A 25,742-nucleotide genomic window follows, 5' to 3' on the forward strand; every position below is an offset into this window, starting at 1 on the left:
ATGCCTGATCCGCAGCACATTTCTTAAGCACCGTCACCAGGCATTTCACATATCTTTACTTCCGAAATACAGTTGGTGGAGAGGCCTAGAAGAGCGGGTTTTGGGGGGGTCAAATTTAATTATGATGACATTTATAGAGGAAACTTATTCAGTGGCCTGGAGAAAAGGAAATGCAGAGACATAGGCTGCAACTGCTTCCAAAAGCAGGTAATAAGATATAATAATAACATTACTGATAAGTGTATTTCAGCCCCAAGGCACTGTCTGGATTATGCCACATACTTATTGGAATTCTGGCAGCCATTAAATGCAGTGGGTTCTGATACAGGGTGCCAGAAGTGTTTAAAAGAAGAGTTGAAGCAGCCCTTAATGACACTTGAAGATAGGAAATTAGGAGAATAATATATATTCAGGACGGGGCTGCTCTGCTTAAGAAAGAACAGGATACTTGTGCCTTTTTAAGCTCTACAGATAGAAGAGGTCTGGCAGGTGAGCAAATGTCTGCTGCAGCAATGAAAAATAACACCTGGAGAATACAGCTCCCACTGGCTACTAGCTATGATAGTGATGTTCTGCCACAATTGTCAGAGGCAGTATGCTACCTTGAGGACTTCCCATAGGCATCTGGTTGGCCACTGTGAGAAAAGGATGATGGACTAGATGGGTCTTTGATCTGGTCCAGCAGGGCTCTTATGATCTGATGCCTGCCAAAAGTTTGCCTTTTTTGCTCATAAAACCGAATCTAAGGCTTGCTTACTTATGACACCATTACTCAACATGATTGCCTCCAGGTGCAGCTCCTACAATCCTATATCATTGGCTAAGCTTGCTGGGGCTGATGGGTGTTAGGCATCCTAACAACGTCTAGAGGGTTGGAGAAAGTGGACTGGTACGTTTCACTATGTTCACACACGCTTACTCCCGTGTGAGTGTGCACAACATGGCAGGCTTGGTCTGTTTGGTAACTCTATTCAAAGGCCACCCCCCTTGCACTTTACACCCTCTTAAGCGAGCTCATGACCTTATAGAACAGGCTTCCTCAACCTCGGTCCTCTATATGTTTTTGGCCTACAACTCCCATGATCCCTAGCTAGCAGGACCAGTGGTCAGGGATGCTGGGAATTGTGGTCTGGAGGGCTTAGATTGAGGAAGCCTGTTATAGAAGGACAAAGAGATGGCAGGTAGCCTGATGGGACCTCCAAATTTGGCCTCTGCTGCACAGAAAAAGAAATAGGAGCACTAATGGGGTCAAAACATAAGGAGCAAGTCAATATATGCTTAGCAGTGCAGGATAAATGGAAGAGATATAATTAATTACGAGTCATTCTGACCAGCAACAAAAAGGCAACTCTTGTAAACAGCTGCTAGAGAAGAGCAGAATGGCAATATCAGCAGGAAACGCATGAGAGAAGTGATTGTGGAAAACTCTAAATAAATAAATGGATTATTGAACCATGTAAACATATTATTAAAGGAAATGTTTGGTTCAAAAAAGAAAGTGTTTTCTTACTGATCACTAATCTCTGGACACTGCTGTTCCTCCTCAAATGTCTAAAACCTTATTAGCTGCTCCTTCACTGAGAAGACAAGCTGAATCTGGCCTCCATGAGTAAAGAGTGAGGCTCCCTCACGACTCATTGCCATCTTTCTTAATTGAAGTGAAGTGAATTGAAGGAGAAATGATTTAAACTTGAATTTAGTATTGAAAGGAGGAGGCAGAAGTGCTTTGGAGAGCAGGAACGATGGCAGCACTCCAGTTCCTCAAAACAACACAACGCACACAAGAAGAGTATTAAAAAGGGGGAAATAGAAATAAGTATCTATTTTAAAACTGCAGACACTCAAGGGAGATAATTATTTATCTATTTACCTAGCAATCTATTTAAAAACTATAGATGCTCCTGATGTTGGAAAACTAAAAGTTGAAAGGTAATGGCTGGGTGCACAGATGTTGTCCCCCTCCCCTAGATAGATCATGGTTTAACATGCTTGGGAAACTGAGGCTACAGTGCAGATGGCACGTTTGCCTCATGGTGATTGTTAACCACCCTGTTCAGTTTTATTTTTGGAGCTGATGAGGAAGCAGAATTTCTAGCACAGTAAGACTACTATAAACCCAAAAGTAGCTATCAAGGAGTTAATGAAGACATTAAGTTGAAATGGTTCCACAGAGAAAACAGCATCCCATGAGCTCTACAGCTTGTGATATAGTTTGCCCATTGTTTTTAAAGGAATAGCTGAGTGAACCACTTATGATAGGATGATGTGGACAATTATGGGTGCTTTGTAGTTACTTTAGCTCAGGCTTCCTCAACCTTGGCCCTCTAGATATTTGAGATCACAATTCCCATCATCCCTGACCACTGGTCCTGCTAGCTAGGGATCATGGGAGTTGTAGGCCAAAAACATCTGGAGGGCTGAGGTTGAGGAAGCCTGGTTTAGCTGACATCTCTTTGGGATCACTCAAGGAGACATCTTTTCCTTATTTGCTAATTATGAATATTTAGGAAGTTGTTTTAGAACAGGTTGGGCTATTTGTTCATCTATCCCCATATTGTCTACTCTGACTAGCAGTGGTGCCTAATTATTTCAGCTGGAGATGCCTGGAATTGAATTTGAGATCAGGTACACTTAACCACGCTATGGGTTAAACCACAGAGCCTAGGACTTGCCAATCATAAGGTTGGCGGTTCGAATCCCTGCGATGGGGTGAGCTCCCGTTGCTCGGTCCCTGCTCTTGCCAACCTAGCAGTTCGAAAGCACATCAAAGTGCAAGTAGATAAATAGGTACCACTCCAGCAGGAAGGCAAATGGCGTTTCTGTGCGCTGCTCTGGTTCGCACATGCTGGCCACATGGCCCAGAAGCTGTACGCCGGCTCCCTCGGCCAATAAAGCGAGATGAGCGCCGCAACCCCAGAGTCATCTGCAATTGGACCTAACGGTCACGGGTCCCTTTACCTTTACACTTAATCATGCTTCCTTCCATGGGCATAGCCAAGAGGGGGGGCAGCTGCCCTCCAAGTCAATAAAAATAAATACTAATCAATACAAATCTGAGGTTCTGCCCCTCAAAAAACCTCTCCCCTCAAAAAAACCCTGCTCCACCAACAAAAATCCTGGCTACACCCATGCTTCCTCCCCATAGAGAAATATGTTTAGAGACTGAACCTGGTATAGCCTGTTTTGCCATTGAAACATCAACTCTTCTGCACAACAATTATGTTATCCAACTACGCCCTACACTATAGGCCTGTCTCCATGTTAGATGTTTGACGTCCTTTGTACAGTTGTGCACTTTTCCCTGTCAAGACCTGTGCTTAGAGTCTACGTGAACTGTGTGCCAGATATCAGTCTTACGTTTCCAGCATATTTCTGACATATAGATCAATAGTCTATTCATAATTTGCAGCTTTCCCTTGGTGTTCTGCTGACGTCATGAAATGAAATTGACTTTTCTTTTTCCGATAAATAATTTAGGCAGGAGCAAGTGGCTCATTATTTTTTTTTGATGTGTGACATACAACCTCAAGTTTTACTTTTTCAATAAAAAAAAGTGGTTTACTTGAAGGTGTAAGAGTCTATAAATTCTGTAAAGCTTATGATAGTTTATCACAGTGCTGGGCTGCTGTAGATCACTGTACAGAAGGTGTTTGCATCAAGGATAAAAAAAGGTAAAGTTTACGTGAAGAGCTGATTAGACATAGCTTAGACGTGCTCTTCTTCTTCTGCTCTGTTTGCTTTGGAACATTATGTACTAATAACAGAGCTTACCAGTTTAAATCTCCACTAATGAACCCCATTCTAGATTTCACAGATTATTGGGTACGTGGGCTACAGTCCATAAATATTCCTTTAAAAACAACACCTCAGTCCAAGTAGAGCTGAGGAAGGAAACTCTGTCACATGTATTCCTGACTGACTGGGGATGGGTCCTGCATGCGTGACTCCCCAACCCAATCTATCAGTTGGAATACAGAAACACAGGAAGCTGCTTTCTGCTTCGACTTGCCCCACCACTTTCGCCTGCAAAAACCCACTGTTTACTGCTAAATCAGAACAAATGTCCCTCGGGTTTCCTGTAGATTGACTTTTGTTCTAATTCAGTGAGTTTTCCTGGTGGTACAAGCGAAAAACCTCTTGGCATGGGACAAGTGGAAGTGTAGATGAACCCTGAATCAGACCACTGGTCCATGTAGCTCAGTTCTCTGTACACTGACTGGCAGTGACTCTCTAGAGTGTCAGGCACTGAGTGACTTAGGGCCAGTTACTACTTCTCAGCCAGACCTATCTCACAAGGTGAGAATAAAATGAGTCATAGAGGTTTTTCGGCCTTGGACGCCATCTTCCAGTAATCCATCAAGATGACCAACACCAAGGCGAAGAGGAGAGGGACACGTTACATGTTCTCAAGATGCTTTTGCAAACATGATGTCGTCCCTCTTGCCACCCACATGCGCATCTATAAGAAGGGTGATATTGTTGATATAAAAGGCATGGGCATAATTCAGAAAGGCATGCCCTACAAATGTTACCATGGCAAGACAGGAAGGGTATACAACATCAGCCAGCATGCTGTGGGGATTATTGTGAACAAGAAGCTTAAGGGCAAGATTCTGGCCAAGAGAATCAGTGTGCAAATTGAGCATATTAAGCACTCAAAGAGCAGAGACAGCTTCTTGCAGCGTGTGAAAGAAAATGAAAGAAAGAAAAATGAAGGAAAGGAAAAGGGAATTTGGTATGAATGAAAATGCCAGCCTGCTCCTCCTAGAGAAGCTCACTTTGTGAGAATCAACGGCAAGGAGCCAGAGCTGCTGGAACTAATTCCATATGAGTTTATGGCATAGTTTATATGAACAAAATAAAATACAGTGGTACCTCGGGTTAAGAACTTAATTCGTTCCGGAGGTCCGTTCTTAATCTGAAACTGTTCTTAACCTGAAGCACCACTTTAGCTAATGGGGCCTCCCACTGTTGCCACGCCACTGGAGCAAGATTTCTGTTCTCATCCTGAAGCAAAGTTCTTGACCCGAGGTAATATTTCTGGGTTAGCAGAGTCTGTAACCTGAAGCGTATGCAACCTGAAGTGTATGTAACCCGAGGTACCACTGTACCATGTTGAGGACCTAAAAAAAAAGGGGGGGGGGTCATAGAAAACCATGTGCTCTACCTTGAGCTCCTTGGAGGAAAAGGAGGGATATACAGTAAATACAATCAATCAACCAACCAACCAACCAACCAACCAATCAATCAATCTCTCCTAGCCCTACCTAGAGATTGAACCTGGAACCTTCCATATGCAAAGCAGATGTTCTACTGCTGACTTATGGGCCTTCCTTGACTGAGCTACGGTCTTTCCCTTCCATTGGGTTGCGAACATGTAGCTTTGTCAACCGAACCAGTATTATGCAGAATAGTATGAGGAGCAGCTGGATGGATATGGTCTCCCATACTTTCAAAAGTAGATTTGGGCTTCCATACCTCCATCTCCTTTCCAAGCAGCTGTATTACACTTACACACAGCTGCATCAGGGCACAGCTATTTCAGAATACATACCAACATCTCCATGACCATAAGCATTTTTCTTCCATGTCAAAAAGGGATGTGCGCTGCACAGGGTCGTGGCAATGGCACCACCAAGTCTCTCAGCAATAATATGAGCCTGTCCTGTCAAGCTCTCTGCAAGGCTGAGTGATTTCCAAGTCTCCCCTTCTGCTCCACTATATCTCTCTCTCTACACGATACAATTTTGTTGTGACCTGAGGGCTTATTTGCTGTTCAATGAGCAGTACCACATCACACAACCACCCGCTGTTACATATCCATCCTCTTATCCAGCTCCTTCCCCAGAAGAAAAATTCTGCATGGTGCCACCCTTGTGGTCAAAATAATAGCTGGAACTTTTATGTGCCCAAACCAAAGCTTGTGAAACACAGTAGCTGCTGACATATAATCTTTCTCTGGAAGACCTTGGCCTTAAGCTACAATTTGAGTGTGTGTGCCTGTGGGGAAAACAAGTATCTGGCAAACAGTAAAAAAGCAAAGGAGACAAAGGAAGGCCAATAACAGTTATACAAACTGACGTAAAATACAAAAGTCGCAGTGATATCAAAATAATCCCCCAATAAAATAACAACACATGCGTTTTTCATTGGTTTTCTGGAGGTTGATGGGCTGTCGTTCTTTATGTTAATTATGTAGCTTACAATAATTATTTTTACTGCTTCCATTTATTATGTATATTGCAGAATATTTTATATTACATGATTTTTACCCCGCCCATCTGGCTGAGTTTCCCCAGTCACTCTGGGCGGCTCCCAATCGAGTGTTAAAAACAATACAGCATTAAATATTAAAAGCTTCCCTAAACAGGGCTGCCTTCAGATGTCTTTTAAAAATAGGATAGCTGCTTATTTCCTCGACACCTGATGGGAGGGCGTTCCACAAGGCGGGCACCACTACCAAGAAGGCCCTCTGTCTGGTTCCCTGTAACCTTACTTCTCGCAATGAGGGAACTGCCAGAAGGCCCTCGGTGCTGGATCTCAGTGTCTGGGCTGAACGATGGGGGTGGAGGTGCTCCTTTAGGTTTACAGGACCGAGGCCATTTAGGGCTTTAAAGGTCAGCACCAACACTTTGAATTGTGCTCAGAAACATACTGGGAGCCACTGCAGATCTCTCAGGACCGGTGTTTGGTGACTGGGAGCGGCTGCGGAGACCACATGTCTAGCTGCTGCATTCTGGATTAGTTGTAGTTTCCGGGTCACCTTCAAAGGTAGCCCTTTGCATTGCTTGGACTAGTGCATTGCAGAATTGACCTGTGCCCCCATGGACAGCTGTGAGTCCAAAGTGACTCCCAGGCTGCACACCTGGTCCTTCAGGGGCACAGTTACCCCATTCAGGACCAGGGAGTCCCCCATACCCACCCACCCCCTGTCCCCCCAAAACCGGACTTCTGTCTTGTCAGGATTCAACCTCAATCTGTTAGCTGCCATCCATCCTCCAACTGCCTCCAGGCACTCACACAGGACATTCACTGCCTTCACTGGTTCTGATTTAAAAGAGAGGTAGAGCTCGGTGTAGAATTCTATACATACAGACAATGATTTAAAACACAACAATTCATCAATATTACAAATAGCAGATACACGAGATTGCTGTGATAATTACGCTGCTAAAAGATAATTGCTGTACAGAAAAATTATAAACTCACAGTATGAATTGCAGCAGGGCTAATGAATGAATATTTCTTGTGCAATATTTTGAAGGCAACAGGTTGTTGAGTTCACTTACCTAGGACTAGAAGGAACTTTGTGAGTCCCTGAAGAAATTTTGCAGGAACATGACAATCCAAAATGGACCCATTATCAGGATACTTACCTTACTATCCTAAACAAAAAAATTCCTTCCAGTAGCACCTTAAAGACCAACAGATTAAAGACTTACCTTAAAGACTTACTATCCTAGTCCTACATGCCAGGTAGTCCCAGGGGGGCCAGCTATGAATTGCCAAAGAAGAAGATTTGTGTTACCACCAAAAAGGACACTCAAAGAGGGTAGCAATTTGCATAAAATCTGCCTAAAATTCATATTTATAGACAGAAATTCAGAAATGATAACTATGATTTAAACAGAAATTCAATATGTCACCATTGTGCTAATTGTTGATGGGCAACATCCTGCTTCTTCTTCTTATGATAACCAGATTTAACCAGATTTGGATGGGACAGCCTTCTAAGAGAAGACACCTTCAAACTGACAACTGTCCTCTGAAGGCCTTTCAAAATAAAGGTGTATCCTCTGCAAAGTTGAACACAAGGCCACTCTAGGTAATCTGTCTATGAGACTCTAATAATGAAGAAGGGGTAAGGAAATGTAGTAAATGCAGGAACAAAAAGTGATGAAATCTTCAGACTTACAAAGTAGACAATTTACTATCCAATGTCTCTTCAGTACTATAACACTTTTGTAAGTTCTCAAAGAGAAACCAAAACTCTCCCCCACAATTTAAAAAAAATCTGCATGGGCCTACCAACCAGATGGTCAAAAGAGTGGTCTGAATATGTATTTTCATTTATTTTTGAGATGCTATGGAAGAAAACATCTCTGTGATAGAACTGAATCAGAATTTTCCCAGTAGAAAAGTTATATTAATAAGAGCAACAAATTGTATTTTGTGCACATTTGCGGTGGTTTCCCCCCACTCCTATGTTGTCACTACTTCATTTGACCTGTCTTGTATCCCCATCTTGGACACCTACTGCTGCTGCAATAGCTGTATTAAATGCAGTTGAACGAGTGTCTCAGATACCTATTGGGCAGCTTATTTTTTTGTTACTGTCCAAGAGAGTTATTGGTAGTTACACACATTGATAGGTGGTCTGCACTGAAAACCTCATCAACTGGTTAGTTGTTAGCCAGTTTCCTTTGACGACTTCCCAAAGTCTGTGCAATAAACAACAAACTATTTTTGTGGTTTGTAATCTTCATACTAAAGTGATAGCATGAATGTTTTCCATCCACGTTATGCATCAGTATTAGAGAAGCCTCCTGGGCCTTTTGCTACAAATGTAAATATAATCCTAGCATTGAAATTGCATTATATTGTATGCTGCAAGCAACAAAGTGGAACAATAAGACTGTGATAGACACGGACCGTCAGTCCCTATTATTATGGCTGCAGGTCTCTTTTCCCTTAGTAGATTCTCAAGTGTTTCGTCCACTTTGGTTTCAAATTACTCAAGAAATTGTATTTTAACCAATTCTGTGGGAAGGAGATTCTGCAGTTCAACAGGCCTCCGCCATTAGGAAATGTTCCCAGTCACCCATTATTTGCAACTTCTTTCATTTTTTGTGGTTTTAAATTGGAAGGTTTTAAAATGAAAATAATCTTTCCTCTCAGTTTTGTTCTGTGTGTTTAATGACATTGAAGTGGCTAGCTGTCATGATTTGTTCTTTCTCAATGATGTCTAGGAATTGTGCTGGATAATTCCATTTTAGTGAGGATATCAGCTGAAAGTAATCACTGGACAGTCTCAGTGGTCTAACCAGCTATGGAGAGGACAAGGGGAAGTGATACTAAAACCACACAATTAGTAAAAGGTTAATATAAAAAGTGTATGGGGTGTTAGGGAAGGGGTAGCAACTCTGGTTGCGGGACACGTCCTGCTCCTTCTGGGGTAGTTTGTCCACCTTTGGACCCCAACCTGGACTACGGCTTCCATCATGCCCATGCTGGCTGGGGCTGATGGGATGAGAACTGTAGTCCAAAACAACTGGAGTACGCCAGGTTGGAGAAGACTTCCAAAGAAGATCAGAACTGGCTCTCTTCACACCTGCTCTTGCATTCATGCTGGAGATGACCACTCTAGAAAGATTAGGGGGTAAATGTGGGCATTGGTCCATTACAAAAACATAGAAGTCAATTCCTTGCTGACCTCCAAATCCCTTTTAAGAAGAGATTACCTTCTAGAGGTGAAGCTGCCCCTGTTCCCAGGATCTAGTATGGATTTGGATCTTCCACCAGATTGGAAGAGGTCCATGCAATTCTTCTCCAGTCTAGTGGGGATGAGATCTTGTCCAGTAAGCTACAGGTATAGTGGCGAGTAGGTTTTGGGTTGTCAGTATCAGTTTCCCATCTGTAAGTGGGGAATAATAACTACCTACCACAAGGGATAATTGTTGGGATGAATGAGCTAATGATTGCAGAGCATTGGACACTAAAAATGGCACATAAATGATTAATGCTAAATAATTCTTGTTGATTGCTAGCAATTGGATTCTGGTCCAATTACTGCATTTTGGCATGCCTAAATTTTACATTTGTGTCTTCCCTTGATTAAAAGACTGAGAAATCTCTATTAGACTTAATTCTGTATTTTTATAAGATAAAAGGGATGTGCTAGTACCTAGCATCCAACCTTCCTCCTAGATTTACATCTTCTCATCTAATCATTGCCTGTCATTGTGCCAAATAGTATTAGTAGCTGTTGTCAGACAAGTCTAGCTTAGTAAATGGCAGTGCCTATTCAAGAGTCCTGCATATGGTAATATACATTTAATACCAGTCTTTCCCCAAAAGCAAAACTTTCAGTTTCCCATTTCTCACTCCGGCAAATACTAGACTCTGATGAGTTCTGACACATTGCTATGCTAAAGATGACAAGGGATAAATTTCCCTCAAACAGCTTCAGTTTTTACACATAATTTGTCATAGTGTATGGGAGCAGGCTAGCCCCAAAATGTACAGAGCTATACTTAGGTTAGATTATTGCATAAATTTCCTATTCTTATGACAAGGAGCCAAACTGAAGTGAAAAAAAATATTAGTAAGATCCCAGTGGAAAACATTTAAGTGGTTAGACAAAATAGCTGCAGTGAAAAGGACACTTTTACGTAAACCCTCTAGTTTGGAAGAAATTAAAAGCAATGATCACAAGATATACCTATAGGGTTGAGTCCCTTGGAGATGGCCCACTTAGATCATGTTCCAAGTGAGACTGCCTTTGTGGAAGCAATGTTCAGCTCATGAAAAGGGAAAACTACTGGATCTAATCCACAGTGACTTTGCTTTCAGGATATGTAAAACCTCAAACCTAATTGCAAGTAGATGCTTCTGATAAAATATCCACTATGAGGTGGCAACTGATGAATGCATGGGTCATGGTGACTTCTAGGGCTGTGCACTGGCTCTGGACAAATCCTGGATCTGGAACTGAATTGGGCAAATACAGGTCAATATGGGATTTTCCCAGAGCAGGTCACACAGGGGCAAAAGAAGGGGGTACGGGGGGTTTGCAGTCTACCCTGGGTGTCACCCTGACGAGGGGTGACAAAATGGCGGGTGGCACTTGTCATTGCAGGGCCTGCAGCGTGCATGAGGCATGTGTCTTGGTGCCTGCAGGCTCCATGCTGTCCGCCCGCTGCTTCCCCCCCAGCTGTAGGGTGCCTGAGGCCCCGCTACGTGCCCCATCCCTGTGGGCACCCATAGGGACGAGCCGTGCCATGGCACCCATAGGGATGGCAGGGGGCAGCCCTCTGGGCGGTTTGCCCCACTCCTGGGCACGCCACCCTAGGTGCCTGAGAGGCTTCTTCCACTGTTCAGGTCACAGCAGCCCCAGGCCAGGTCCACCCAGGGTAATCTGGGACTGCTAAAGGACCCAGATTGATTCTGAAATTGGTATGGATCATCCCAGTGTGGACTAAAGCCCAATTTAGGGTGCTTAATCTGGCAAAGCCCTAATAACTTTACCACATCAATAATGCATATGGAAATCTGGCTTTCTTTTAGGAAACAGATGTCATAGAACCATAGAACCGTAGAAATGGAAGGGATCACGAGGGTCATCTAGTCCAACCGCCTGCAATGCAGGAATCTTTCACTCAAAGTGGGGCTTGAATCCACAACCCTGGAATTGTCTCATGTTTTACCAGCTGAGCTATCCCAGGAATCTTGCAATCTACATGTGATCTGAGAGATGTGTGAAAATATAACTTTGCAGCATTGGACTAGATTTGCCATAAAAAATGAATGGGTAGCAAAAGCAGGTTGAATTCTGTGGCTCCATCCATTCAGAATATTCCAAAGAAATGAAGCAGCTTTATCAAAATACACATTGTCCTCGTCCAGTCTTTTGCACATCAGTCTAGTAATTTTTTAAGTTTCATGCTGCAGTCCTGTACATTTATCTGGGACTAAAACCCATTGAACTTAATGCTGAGTTGACCTGTATAGGATCACACCATTAATATGTTTATGCTTATGGATATGGGACTTAACATTTTAACTCCCAACCATCCCCTGCAATTATCATTTTGTATCATAAATATTTGTTTTAAATTTAGTAAGTTTAGAGGAGTGTAGCAAAGAAACTGATTTGCTATCCACAATGAAAGCTTGCATAAGGTTCATGGCTTTTGGCTGTTATTATTATAAAAGACAGACTGTAGGGGCAGAAGGAATATTGCATGGGGGCTGGCAGATATGAGGAAGCTTGTGGAATTAGTGGAGGGAGATTGGGCCTTAGAGATACCTGAAGATGGTAATGTTCACATTTACAAACATTTTGTAGCTGTGGCATTTACAATTCTGAACATCTAATCTATCATGTTTCCCTCATCTTTTGCTGTATGACCTCATAAAATAAATGAACAGATAATAATAATAATAATAATAATAATAATAATAATAATAATAATAATGGAAGTGAATGGATATGCCCACATAGCTCTTCATGAAGCTAATCAAAGTTAATTAGTTATGTGCTCTTAAATGTGACTTAGCCACCTGCAAGTTCCCCATGTGTGTGGATAATAAGTTCTTCTGGGACCTGCTATGTCTGGGATAATAGGAGCCTTAAGATCTGATTGGTGATTCTACGTTCAGTTGTGATTCTAATCCTAATAAATGCAACATGACAGCTCTATGTTGACTTGTTGTACTGGCAAAACTACAGGGAATTTTCATTCTTAGCCTGGAGAGAAAAACCTCTTTCTCAGAGCCAGCAAGGTAGAAGATAAAAAATGTCTTCAAATGTAATTCCACATCTGTCTATGTTTAAAACAATGAACTCTGTGAAGGGGGTAAAAAGCTTTCAGAATTGTATGAGTTGATGGAATGTATTTGGAATGTCATGCAAATCCATTAAGAATGAATTTCAGGTAAAATAGCATATCTTAAGAGCCATTCAAAAGACAGATGTGAGCCATATTGGGGTTGTCCAAGAATATTAGACCCAAGTAGCTGGCATTGCTTTGCAAATGACAGGAATATGGTTAAATTTGATATAATAACCTTCATATTGAATTATTCTGATAACTATTAAGTGATCTATTTATCATTGTTATGTAGCTATATTATTACAAAGCCTATTGATAGCTATGAAAATTCCATTAACGTGTTACAGGATAGAAGTATCTATTACCAAATGATTAATTAATGTTTCAAATACAGCTGTGATGGGTAAGTGAACAGCTAAAATATGATGAAGAGGAATTGTTTTATTATTTATTTTGAATTAGTTGTAAAATGGGGTTCCTTTTGTACTGGAGCTCTTGCTGTTAGTGCTGGTATATATTTGGAAAAAAACATTGATCTATTGGATCATGATAATAGCCCATTAACACAGATGCTTCTATCCTCATGGGGGTGGGGTCGAATGGGACTGTGCCTGCTCCTCTTTTCAGATACTGCACAGAACAAGGAGCTGGTAGGGAACTTGACATAAAGGGCAGGACCAGCAAGCATGGTTTTGCCTCATACATATAATCTATGCCTGAAGGTAAATGTTTGTAAAGGCCCCAGCTCAAGACATTTTTCTGCCTGAGGTAGAAGATAATATGGTGTCTCTCCTAGTTCCATATACAAAGCTAACCCCTCTGGCAGTTCAATCTCGCTTCAACACTGTAAATGGGGCAGTGTCCTCAGCTACACCTGAGGTCAGCAGGCTGTGTGTGATGCCCACAGCTCTGTCTGGGAAGACTTCTTCAGGGTTCCCCATCCATCAGCACCAGCTGCCTAAGGCAAGTGCCTCACTTTGCCTGATAATAGGGCCAGCCCTGGCTAGATGAGGGTCAGGAGACTTCCCAATGTGTTCTGCATCAGATCTTTACTAATACTTGAGGGAATGTAAATTATATCAGTATAAACTCATGATTGCTGTGAAGCTGACAGAATATAGCTGAAAGACCATATGACAGCTTCAAACCTGCTGGGCTTTTCTTTCTTTTTTTTAATTTTTTTTTTATTAACCGACCAATCAAATCAAATCAAATCACATCACATAAATTCCAAATTACAAAGCCGAATTTTTAAATTTTTGTGGGGGGTACCCATATTTCAAGTTCCGAAGGGGGGTCCAATCATCTTCTTGCTGCTGCATTAATGTCCACAAATCTGTCCAAATAATGTTCATAATTCTATCCAATCCTATCTTGCTGTTTCCCACATCTCATCTTGTTATTTTCGTATATTTTTCCTTCTCTTTGCGACCTCTTCTGATAATCTCCTTAAGCAGGTATAAAACAAGTTGTAATCGGACTTCCGGGTTGGCGCCTCTGGCAATGGCGGATTTCCTCCGATCGGGAGGAATCTGCTCCATGGAAAACAGGGTCTGAACCGCCACGGCGAGGCGGAGACCCATCAAAAACCACAGGCGGGAGAAGCCTGTGGACGTGGGATTCGGCTGGACCTTTGCGCCCCCCCTACTTGCGGGGAAACCCGGTTTCGGGGATCCGGAGTGACGTGGGGTGAGTGGCGCGGTGCTTTGAATCGACTGCTTCTTTCACGGAGTGAAGCCGCATTGCTGTTGCTGGAGAGCTCTGACTTTTTCCTGTGGACAATTGGATTTTTAACAACTGCCCGTGAGTAGAACGGAAAATTGGATTAAGAAATTTTTTAATTTGGCACTGAAGCGGGAAGGTCTAAACAGGAAGTCCGCCTTCCGCTTTTGTAGATAGATTGAAGCAAAGACACGGCAAGCTAGAGTTTAGAAAGTTGTCTGTAAAGGACCAAAATTCCATCATTTAAAATTACTGAACCCCCCTTGGAAGCAGGAGAAGAGGGGGGAACCTTTTTTAGACTGTTTAAACCTGCAGGAGAGAGAGTAAAGAAAGGCAATTTTCCACTGTCTTGAACCTGGGAGCGGGGTGTCAGGACAGACGTTCTGGGGAAGTTCATTGACTATGGACAAACATTTTTGACAGATAGTTAAAAGAAGAGAAACATATTGATTCCATTGTTCCCCTTCGCATTTAAAAGGAACAAAATATTGACAAAATATCCGAAAAAGGAAAACTTTGTTGCTAGATCTGCTTTTTTTTTTATTTTTTAAAAAAAGGATGGATACAAATAGAAATTGTTTCCCCTAGAGGGAGCTTGTGAAACTGTTATTAAAACCAAACTGGGGAGCTTTGCAGTTGTAATAGATTAAGATCGTGGGACCAGACTTCGACCTTGAACAAGAATGTACTCGGAGGCTCTGGTGCTTGCCTTTTGCAAGACAAGTGCTTTATTGGAACAGTTACATGAGAAGATGGATTTGATGACTGTTGCGATTGGAAATTTTGGACAGGCAGTGGGTACCTATATAGAACCCACTCAGGAATTAATCCAGGAATGTGCTTTGACAGATGAGATGAAGGAGGAGGTTGTTGCTGGACCTCGGGTGGCAGAGATGGAGGGAGCTGTGGCCCAGCAGGAACATGAGTTGTTGGATTTGACGAATGAACCTGGAAAAAACCAGATTTGGAGAGATGGAGTTCTGTTTGGCTTGGAGATGGGGGGCTGGATGGACCCCCCTATGCAGGGATGTTTTTATTTTTATTTTTATTTTTCAAGTCTGGCTTTGGGCTGGGGGGAGCTTGGAGTTGTGGGGGCCTTTAACTTTGGAGGGGCCTTGAAACATGCCTTCAAATACCACGTGGATTTCAGTGTTGACTATGGAAAAGGGGTTGACTTGTCGAGAAGGGACAAAAATATTGTCAAGCTGGAGTCTCCCCGAGTGAAAGGAGCAGAAGACAAAGTAAAGTACAGGTATAAATATGAAGAAGACCTGCGGAAGGGACATGGAAGAGACTTAAGAGCCTCGGACATAAGGTCACCAGGTTGATGGACTAGATGGATGGGATAGAAAGGACTGACAAAACCCGAGACTAGGAAGAAGAGACAATGGATGAAGATTGGAAGAAAGTTTTAAAAATTCATTTAGAAAAGTATTGTAAAATTAATGAGTATTAGAAAAATGTTGGAATGAAATTATTGGGCTTTAGCAGAAATGTTAAAAAGAACTATGTAAGAATATGCTATGGTTAAGAGAATTTGGTATAAATAAGATTTAAGTTTTAAGTTTTAGGATTTTTTATGGTAAGATAAGGTTAAAATAGATTAAGGTAATTTAATGACAGAATATTGTGAAAGATGGAAAGGATTTGCTGAGATAATTAATAACTAGAATACAAAAAAGGGAGGTGTGAGGAGGTCGATGAAATAAGGTAATGACAGTTAAGGATTTGGGAATATTGGATTTGTTTTTTAATTTTTTGTTTATTTTTGCTTTTTGCTTTTGATGTATTGTGTGTTTTGTCTTTTCTTTTTGACTTTGGTTTTTACTGATTTGTATTGTTTAATTGTTACTTTTATCTACTTTTTTCTTTCCTTTTTTCTTTCTCTTGTTTTTTCCTTATTTCTTTGTAACCTTAAAATTCTCAATAAATATCATTTTTTTAAAAAAAACCAAGTTGTAATCCTGTGTGAGTTTTTCCGTTCGTCCAATAGCCATATCGAGATGGTTTCCATATATCATCACTTCCATAGATAAAAGCACTCTTTCCATCATTAATCTTCGCAATTCTGTCGCCTTCATTAGTCCTCTGAGGAGGTTCGCCTGCAGTATAAAAACAGACCCGTTCCTCCTCCCAGACATAAATCTTTCGACAGAACTTGCCAAAACGGCGACACTGTTTTTTGCTGCGTCATCCCAAAGCTCTTGTACTTTCCTCGGTCTCCTTAAAACATGCTTTTAGTTAGATTAGAGTTTGTTTTCACACAGTCTTAAATCATCCAGTTTAGGTCATTTGCTCGGCATTTCAGACTTGTGGGGAGGGATTATTGGTTAATCACATAGAAGAAAGAAAGAAAAGTTCCCCCCCCATCCAATCCCGCTGCCGACATACCGAGCCTTGATGTGTCTTCTCATGATATATTCCTGTTTATCCGACCCGTCTTCTTTCGTAGAGGTCCCTTCAATTAGCAGTCTTTACTCCCCATTCCTCACTTGAAATATGTGGATTTGCTTCTTCCTAATTGTTTATTTTCAAGTTGCTGCAGCTAGTGGCGTGATCAGAGACAGCGTCCAGGAGAGCAGAAGTCCACACAAGGGCGTTCAGCCTAGTGCCCACACCCCCTCGAATCCGGGGGTGATTTATGGGCACAGCAGGCAAAGGCAGTCCCCCCCATTCCCTTGGGGGGGCAGGGAGGCTGCATACTCCCATTACAGCTTCTTAATTACCTCGTGTGGGTCGGAGAGATGTTATTGTCGGCCATCTTCCAATGCGCCCCTAGTGGCCCCCTCGCTGGGCTTTTGTTTCAGTTGAATTTTCATGTTGAAAACAATTGTTCACAGAAATACTTTGTAGCCCTTTCCATTTGGTTAGATCTGGTTTGATTCACTCTATGTTGTAGTTTGGCTCATCATAAAATAGGCATTTGCTTGGTTTATTGTGTGCATTGCTCTACCTTTTGTCTCACCATACATGATTTGCTGTGCCACTCATGCATTTCCAAAAGGTGGGTCCTTTAGCTGTGCAAAAATGGCTTCTTGAAAATTTCCACCATACTTGTGAACAGAGATATTTTCTTTGTGTGTGTGTGGCATTTCTCTAGGGCAGTGGTTTTCAACCTGGCCAACTCTATTATGCTGGTGTAAACCCTGGTGCACCAGAAGCCCAGAATAGCAGCAAATAAAATTTGCTTATATGCCATTAACTGATAAGACTTATCAACCAGTTCTTCTAAAGTCTTCCTAAATTATAAAGCTCCAAAATACAGACCAAAAGAGAGCAGGTCTGGGAAGATCAAGGCATACAATGGGTACCACCAGTGAAAAGGCCCTGCTTCGTGTAGGTCCTGCCCTGTCATTTGATAGGGTGCCCTCCTTCTTGGCATGGAATGCTCTCTGTTGGAGTCTCCAGGTCCAGTACAAAGACCATAAGAAGGGAGAGCAGGGACCTTGAAGTTCCCAACAGCTGTTAAGCAAGCAAGCAAGCAAGCAAGCAAGCAAGCACACAGGTCACCTTGGTCACAGTCAGGACACCTATGTCATGGCCAGGCCTGCACCCAATCTTGTTTTTGTACAATCTTGTTTGTCTTCAGTAACCAAAATTATTTTATCAACATATACAAGCAGAAAAGTTGTTTTCCTTCATTTGCAAGGAATCATACAAAACAAAGTGGCACTAATAAAGAAAAGTTCCAGGGTGGCAACAGAAAGCAAACTAAAAATGCTTTTGCAGTTCATCAAAACTATCCAGCAATATCAAGTTATAGGAAAACTGGTGCTATTAACAGTAATCATTCTAGTTGGTTAATTAGTCCGGCAACTTCCATGCACATGACGTGTGATGCTAATTATTTCCCCAAAGAGTTAAATGATAACTAATCAGAGGCAGCTACAGTTGCAAATGGCAACAAAATATCTGTGAAAGGAAGAGGAGCAGGTTTGCTCAAGTGTGTTGCAGGTAGAAATACTGTTTGTAATGAAGTGAGAGCAGTAGTTTACTTGCTCGAATGAACAAATAAGAAAGTTTTGAGAATTTAAATTCTAGATTAAAATTGATTATTTAATTGAGAAGGGGATTGTAACAAAAACACGGGGGCCTAATTTGAATAGTAGAGTGCCTGGTATCTGGTGGGCAGAACAAAGCACTTGTCAGGAGAGCTATGAGATTCAGGTGAGGGTCAGATGCCTTGTCAATCCCAGCAGGTATATAACAGGATGACTCGGTGCCTGCGGTGCCTCCCTTCCCATCGGAGCATACCCAATCCCATTCCTACTTGTGTGCAAGCAGGAGGGGGGGGGATCCCTCAGATGCAGTCCAGAAGATCTCAGTTTCACTCTTCGCATTAGTGCAGGCATTTTTTTAAAAAAATGAGATGAATACGGTACATTGTAAAATCTCAGTTAATGTCAGTTGGTCTAAATCAGGTATAAATATATTTGGACACAACAAGTATACCTGGTGTTATGTTCCTGTTCATATGTTGTGAACTTAAAAGTTGACAGACAACCTTTATTACTGTGGAATGTACTTTACAATGTTCCTGACATATATTTCAGCTTTCTGGATTTATTTTACATCTGGCCTTCAGAAATGAAAGGCAGAGTGATTTAACACCTGTAAAGATTTGTCATCCATGTGACAAAATAAAAAGTATGCCATTTGCAATAAACGTTGCATAAAATTGTTGCATAAAATTGCATTTAATTTTAATGATTCTAAGAATGTCAGGCAAAATGGTTGGGCCTCGCGCATGTTCACTTCATCAATTCAGGCCTCTCAGCTCTCATGCTATCTGCTTCTGCTGCATGTTGTAGTGTCCATGACAAAGGCTGCTGTAGAGTCTCAGGAGCCCAGGAAAGGAGATGCCAATAATAACGGAGAGCTTGTTTCTTTGAAGTTTGACCACAGTCTCCTCAACACCTAAGCATAAATGTAAGTTAAACCCAACAATTTATGTATTTATGTGGGGAGCAATCCTGAAAAAAGCTCAACAACTTTGCCCGGCCCTCACGCATGTTCACTTCATCAAATCTGGCCCTCTTTGAAAAAAGTTTGGACATGAATGCTTTTAAGATAGTTTTTAGAGCAGGCTGGTATCAGGGTTCAGGAGGGTCTCTTGTCTTAAAATTAATGTTAACCGTCTCACTTACGCCATGGTCTACAGCAGTAAACCACAAAAATAAATTCCAATTCACATACTCCTGTTTACAAATTCTTGTTTTTTCAGTTCTGGAAATCATATGATTGCTTATTAATTTGTTTTCCCTCAATTTGTCAGAAAACTGGGTGTGTGCTGGAAGAGACTGGCATTCAAAGCAATTACAATAGAAGAAGCTGACTGACAAGATGCAAATCACATGTCTGAAAAGATTGGAGCAATCATTTGTTTGAAAAGATCAGGGTCTTCTATGCCTTGCCTTGAAGCCTAATTAATTTCTGCTTCATTACAATAGAAGCAACTGAGCTGATTTCAAAATATTTGGCTAGGTTAGTCAGTGCCTTGAATTCAAACATTCCCACTCGTTTAAAGAAGCACTTATTCCTTCCATTTTTGTCATATTCTCCAGAGGGACACTTCTGACAGCTGAAATAGAGCCAGTAAATTTCTTTTCCATTAAGTTACAAATTGTACAACAGTATACTAAAGTAATTACACCATAAATCTTCTTGCTATGAAGTTTGAGACTTACATTGTTTCCCAGGAAGTAAAAGCTAAGTGCAAAATAAAAATCTCTGCAATATTTATGTATACATGTATACATGGCTGACTTGCCCATGAGGCTCGGTGAGGCAGTCACCTTAGGTGGCAGACTGGGGCAGCTGGGGGGGCAGATCTGACCCCCAGAGAAGCACACTCCTTGCATCCTCCACACAAACCCTACTGCTCCTCTCTGGTCTTGTTTTTTTCTCCTGTGCCATCTTCATTGCATTGGGGCTTCCACAACACACCTCCAATCACCTCAGGGGCATTTTCTGTTTTGCCTCAAGTGGAAAAACATCAGCTGGCCTTGCATGTATATGCTGATCCCATAAAATTTTGCATCAAACCACCTACACCACTAGGGCTTCCCATTCACTTCAATAGAGACATCAGGTTATTATTTCTAACTCTTTCTTGAATCCATGGAAAGAAGTGGCAAGAAATAGTTTTAGTTAACTTGCATCCCTTCCATTCAAGAAAACAAGAAATTGGGCTATCCAAAATTCCAGAACTGGCTGTCACTCATGGGAAGGCAAACTAAGGCCCAGGGGCCAGATCCGGCCCAATCGCCTTCTAAATCCGGCCTGTGGATGGTCCAGGATTCAGCATGTTTTTACATGAGTAGAATGTGTCCTTTTATTTAAAACGGATGTCTGGGTTATTTGTGGGGCATAGGAATTCATTCTTTTTTTGTCTTGAAAATATAGTCCAGCCCCCCAAAATGTCTGAGGGACAGTGGACCGGCCCCCTGCTGAAAAAGTTTGCTGACCCCTTCTCTTACTGCTTCTTCTTCTTTGACTACTACTAAAGCACATCAAAGCAATAGTGCTGTAGAAAGTAACACGAAAGAAACAATGAAAAAACAACAGGGAAAGAGGTAAGGGAATAAAAAGAAAGATAATAACTGGACAGTTAGACTACATTATACTCTTGTATTACCACCTGCATCAGTACCGAGTCTGTTTTTGAGCCCAGTTTAAAGTGCTGCTTAGAAACACAGGAAGATGCCTCATACTTATTCAGACCACTGGTTCCTGTGTAGCACACTATTGTTTACACTGACTGGCTGTGACTCTCTGATATTTCAGGCAGGGGTGTCTCTCATCTGTATCTAGGAATCCTGGGAACTAAACCACAGACCTTCTGCATTCAAGGCAAACACTCTACCATTGAGCTACGGTCCTTCCATTTTTAACCTACAAAGCTCTAAATGACATAGGATAGCTAGATGAGACAGCTAGATACAGTGAGGTAGTGTGGGGAGCCTAGGAGGTGTTGCCCTGGGTGAACAATCTGGGGGGACGCAAACCAGGTCCCCCACAGAAATCCCTGTTGCGTGACTCTGTGCCTTGTTCACGAGCACCACCTGTTTGTGTAGCTATCATCTATCTATCTATCATCTATCTATCTATCTATCTATCTATCTATCTATCTATCTATCATCTATCTATCTATCTATCATCTATCTATCTATCTATCTATCTATCTATCTATCTATCATCTATATCTATCATCTATCTATCTAGATTGCTAGATAGCTGGCACTGGTTTGGAGCCAATTGGACAAGGCTGGATCTTTGGCCATTTACTTGTGATCCTGGTTTGATCATCAGTTGCTCAGTGTCAGGAGCCCAGGGTGCCATCTTGATAACACAGCACACAAGTTTTAATTAGCTTGAAGAGATTTATTGCAATACAAACAATTAGCCTCGGACGTCTAACCAAGTGTCCGTGGCTTATGAGTCAGTTGACCCTTCTGAGGTGTGCTTCTTGGTTCTGTAGAATATCCTGAACCTATGACCCTTACGTTTCTGGGTTTGTTTCCTGTCTAATACCTTTCCCATACGCCTACCCTTTGTGCTCAGATGATTAATTGCTCCCTCTTCCAGTGAGGAAATGCTACCCCTCCTGCTTTCCGAAGCTGCCTGTGCATATTGAGCAAGCTGACTTCTCTCCCTCCCACTCTCTGCTAATGCCTTATCTAGATTCCATTCCATGTCAGAGGGAGGGGGAGGGGGACTGCTCCCAGCTGTCTGACTACTTCCTAACTCATGCTGTGTTTCTCTGCTTGGGGCAGATGTGTTCATAACACTCATGTTTGGGGGGCTGTGAAGAAAGTGGGGTTTGCAGCACAAAATGACACAAAACCAGCACACCACTTGGGCACTGGTTTGGAGTCAATAGGACATGGTTGGGTTTTGGGCCCTTTCCTTGTTACCCCGGTTTGAGTATCTCTTATTCAGTTTGGGGGGGTGGCACAAAATGTGGGGTTCACATCACAAAATGGCACAAAACTATCAGAAAACTTTGGCATCTGTTTGGGAGGGATCCAGAATTTCAGGGTCACATGTTGATGAAGCTCAACCTCAGTGCAGACCTAGCAATGTTTAACAACACATGCATAAGTTTAAGAGGGTTAGTAGGTCCATGCCCTCCCATCTACATTGCTGTTCTTTAACTGGGGCATCGCCTGGAGTCCAAAACATGTCCTGAAATGAAATATAGCATTCAATGACAAGAAAGAGAAAAAACAAAACCTTAACCACTGAACAATCAATAGGAAACATTTTGCTGAAGAAGATCAGAGTGGTTGAAACGCATCTGGCAGATTGATGTTTCAGCCCACAGTGTTTATGCCTCAGACCTTAAAGTATAAACATTGTGGGCTCAAATATCAATAAGGTTTTATGATAGCTTTATTGTGGCTGGCATAAATGATCATTGGCAAAATTCTTAAGGAAGCGATTAAAAAACAATGTATTGAAACTTTTGCCTTTGTGAAAGAGCTGTTTTATTTTGCTTTCTGTTCAGAGGCTGCTTTTGCCAGGAAGTACAAAAGATTGCAGGAGATTCAAAAATTGAGCACAAAAACCTGAAAGCCAAATTAGGCACGTAGCAGGTAAGTACATATCATGCTTCCCCTTAATTACAAGGAAACAAGGGGCAAGGAATTCAATTCTCACTGTGAAGGCAGAACAAACAGAAGGGGAGGTTCATCTCTTGAGTCCCCTGCTGATATAGCACTTTGGCCCCAAAGGGAGAGCCTTGACCCTAATGGAGAACACCCCCCTTAAGGCTTATAACCATGCATGAGAGCCAACATAAGCATAAACACCTACTACATGCTTTGGAAAGTGGTTTGTCTGTCTTTCTGCTCTCTATGCATCTTGAGATACTGTCCAAATTGCCATGATGGTTCCCAAGGCGGAGGAGTTGTTTTTTGCCTATGTTTGGATACTGTTGAATGCTAAATTGACTCAAGATCGTGGACAGAAACATTCCAAGCTGAACCAATCCATCTGCCTCTGGAGATATCATCACCCAATCTAGCACAACAGTTCCCTGAGACCTAGCTGGTAATGGAAATTCCCTGTGTTTTCACTTTTGACTGTGACCAGACTTCTTCTTCTTTTTTTTTAATTACTATTTTGGATTGCCCCCATGAGAAGGCTGGGACTGCTGGAGTTTGTTTTCTCTGAAGCAGGGCAGTAACCAGATTTTGAGTTCGGATACCATTGGATAACATTTTGAATCAAAATGGTGGATTCAACCTTTCAAAGCTGCACTGATTTTAACCAAATTTGGCAAGAAACTAACAAATTACATTTATAAATCTCTGTATTTTATGGGTCTTAGAATTCTTGAGCAATGCTAGTTACTTTCTGCTAGTCTACCAGAAAGTTGAGGAAGTTGCTTGTCTGTTCTTTATGCATTTGGACACCTTTTAATACATAGTAACCAAATTTTGCATGACGATTGCTGACCAAATTTTGCATGATGATTGCAGGATTTCATACATGTTTGGATACAATTGGAAACAAATTTGAATCAAGGTCACACTTTTAAAACTGAACTGATTTTTTTTTTTGTTCCTTAGAATTCCTAGGCACAGCTCTGGATAACCCAGAGTTGTCCAATGAAACTATAAATTGAACAATTTATTCACATAATGTAAAGTAAAACTATGAAATTTGCTACTGGAGGATGTATTGATGGCTACTAATTTAGATGGCTTTTAAAAGGGTATTAGATAAATTCATGGAAGGTGTCAGTGGCTGCTAGTCATGCTATATATAACCTCTAGGATCAAAGGCAGCAAGCCTCTGCCTAGCAATTGTTGAGAATCACGAGAGAGAGAGAGGGCAGTTATATTAATGTCCTTCTTGTGGACCTCCCATACACATTTGGTAGGTGACTGTGAGAAAAGGTTGCAGAGCCTTTGGTTTGATCCAACAGGGCTGTTATTTTCTTATGAACTGAAATCCTTGCTATACATAAAGCAGCCACTGTGAAAGTGTGACAGCACATTTCATTCATTTCTAATCTTTGTCACTAAATGCCCTTAAATTCTCAAGAATGCTGGAGAGCACTTGACACTTATGTAATTATTCATTGCTTCAGTGGTAGTCCACAAAGCTCTTAACATGTCAGTGAGGATTTTTTAAATGTCATAGGATGGCCTGAATGAACCAAGAGTACTTTATTTAGCATTCTTTTTTATGATTTTTATCTCTTTCTCACCATCAGAGGATTCATGGGAAATATGGATTCCCTCCACCACAAAAAGATCATCAATATTCTTCCCTTCTTTCCATAAGGACCACATTTCCTGTCATATTTTAACTCCTTAGTTTCTCAGGACCACAACAGTGGAACATTTAATTTCAGCACCTTCTTACTGAATGTTGGGTTCAGTCTCATAAGAGTTGCAGCCCCAAACATCTAAAGGGCACCAGGTTGGTCAAGTAGTTTACAGTGCATTAAAGAGTCCTCTGGGTTCCTACCTTTTTGCAAGTGCTCTTATTATGCATTTTTTTGCCATTTCTATCTTCTTCTTCTTCTTCTTTTACATTATTTGAAATTAGGACATATTTAGCTGTCTTGTTTTATCTCAAGGTAGAATTCCATGCATCAAAGATGACACAAAGGTTTGAGGAGGCTGGTAATGCACAGACACAGCCCAACTGACATATGAAATATGCTATCAATTTTTCTTACTGAAACTCTTGCTTGGTGGTGATAATACCATAAACAAACATTTCAGGTCAATACACTTTTTAATGCACCTCAAATGCTCTTACAAGAAGCATTTCTGAATGGCACAGTGTTTCATAGGATAAGGACTGTGAAAGTGTTGGAAGTAAACTACCGGTAATTGCAAACCATTAATTTAGTTGCCTCTTTTCCCCCATCAGTTCACCGCTGCAGTCCATGTACATTCAACAGTGTACGTTGATCTACCCCAGCCTTGTGTCTTCCAGATATTTTGGGTGACAACTCTGATCAACCCTGACCATTGGCCATGCTGGTTGGGGCTAGTGGAAGTCCAACAAAATCTTGAGGGAACCAGCTTGCAGGAAAGATGCTTCTAAATCTGTACCACAGAAAGGACAAGAAAAAATGCTTGGTAGCAGCAGATATACACAGATGAAAATGTATTCTTTCCCTGTCTTACTACAAAGATAAATTAATTAGCTTTGTATCCACTACCATGCCATTGGTGACCTTCAGAGGTTAATCCCACCATACACACAAAAAAGGTCTGATATTCATCTACCATTAGCTGGAAGTAAGTATCACTAATTCAGTAGTATTTACTTCTGAGTAAACATGTAAAGGACTCTAGCTGTTACGGAAAAACCATGGAAAATGCTGGAAAATAGAACCCTGGTATAATAATATAGAGAAAATGTATTTGAATTGTATTTAATTTACATGTTTCAAGTTTGTTTCAAGTAGTTATAAAAACCCATGGAAAAGCTGGCTTA

General features: G+C 41.5%; 1 long non-coding RNA gene and 1 pseudogene across 2 annotated transcripts in view; both read left to right on the plus strand.

Moving 5' to 3' along the window:
- Positions 1-25,415, plus strand: part of LOC308476793 — a 35,795-nt gene extending 10,380 nt beyond the window's left edge. The window contains exons 2-3 of the long non-coding RNA XR_013986101.1: positions 22,786-22,873; positions 25,236-25,415. This is a non-coding gene — a long non-coding RNA (uncharacterized lncRNA). The remainder of the gene's footprint in view (positions 1-22,785; positions 22,874-25,235) is intronic.
- Positions 4,342-4,861, plus strand: LOC308477027 (large ribosomal subunit protein eL21 pseudogene; annotated as a pseudogene). The gene has a single exon. The product of its transcript is annotated as a large ribosomal subunit protein eL21 pseudogene (transcript).
- Positions 25,416-25,742: the final 327 nt, after the last annotated feature.

Source organism: Podarcis pityusensis, assembly GCF_964106645.2.
Source record: "Podarcis pityusensis genome assembly, chromosome: 5".
NCBI classification, from domain to species: Eukaryota; Metazoa; Chordata; class Lepidosauria; order Squamata; family Lacertidae; genus Podarcis; species Podarcis pityusensis.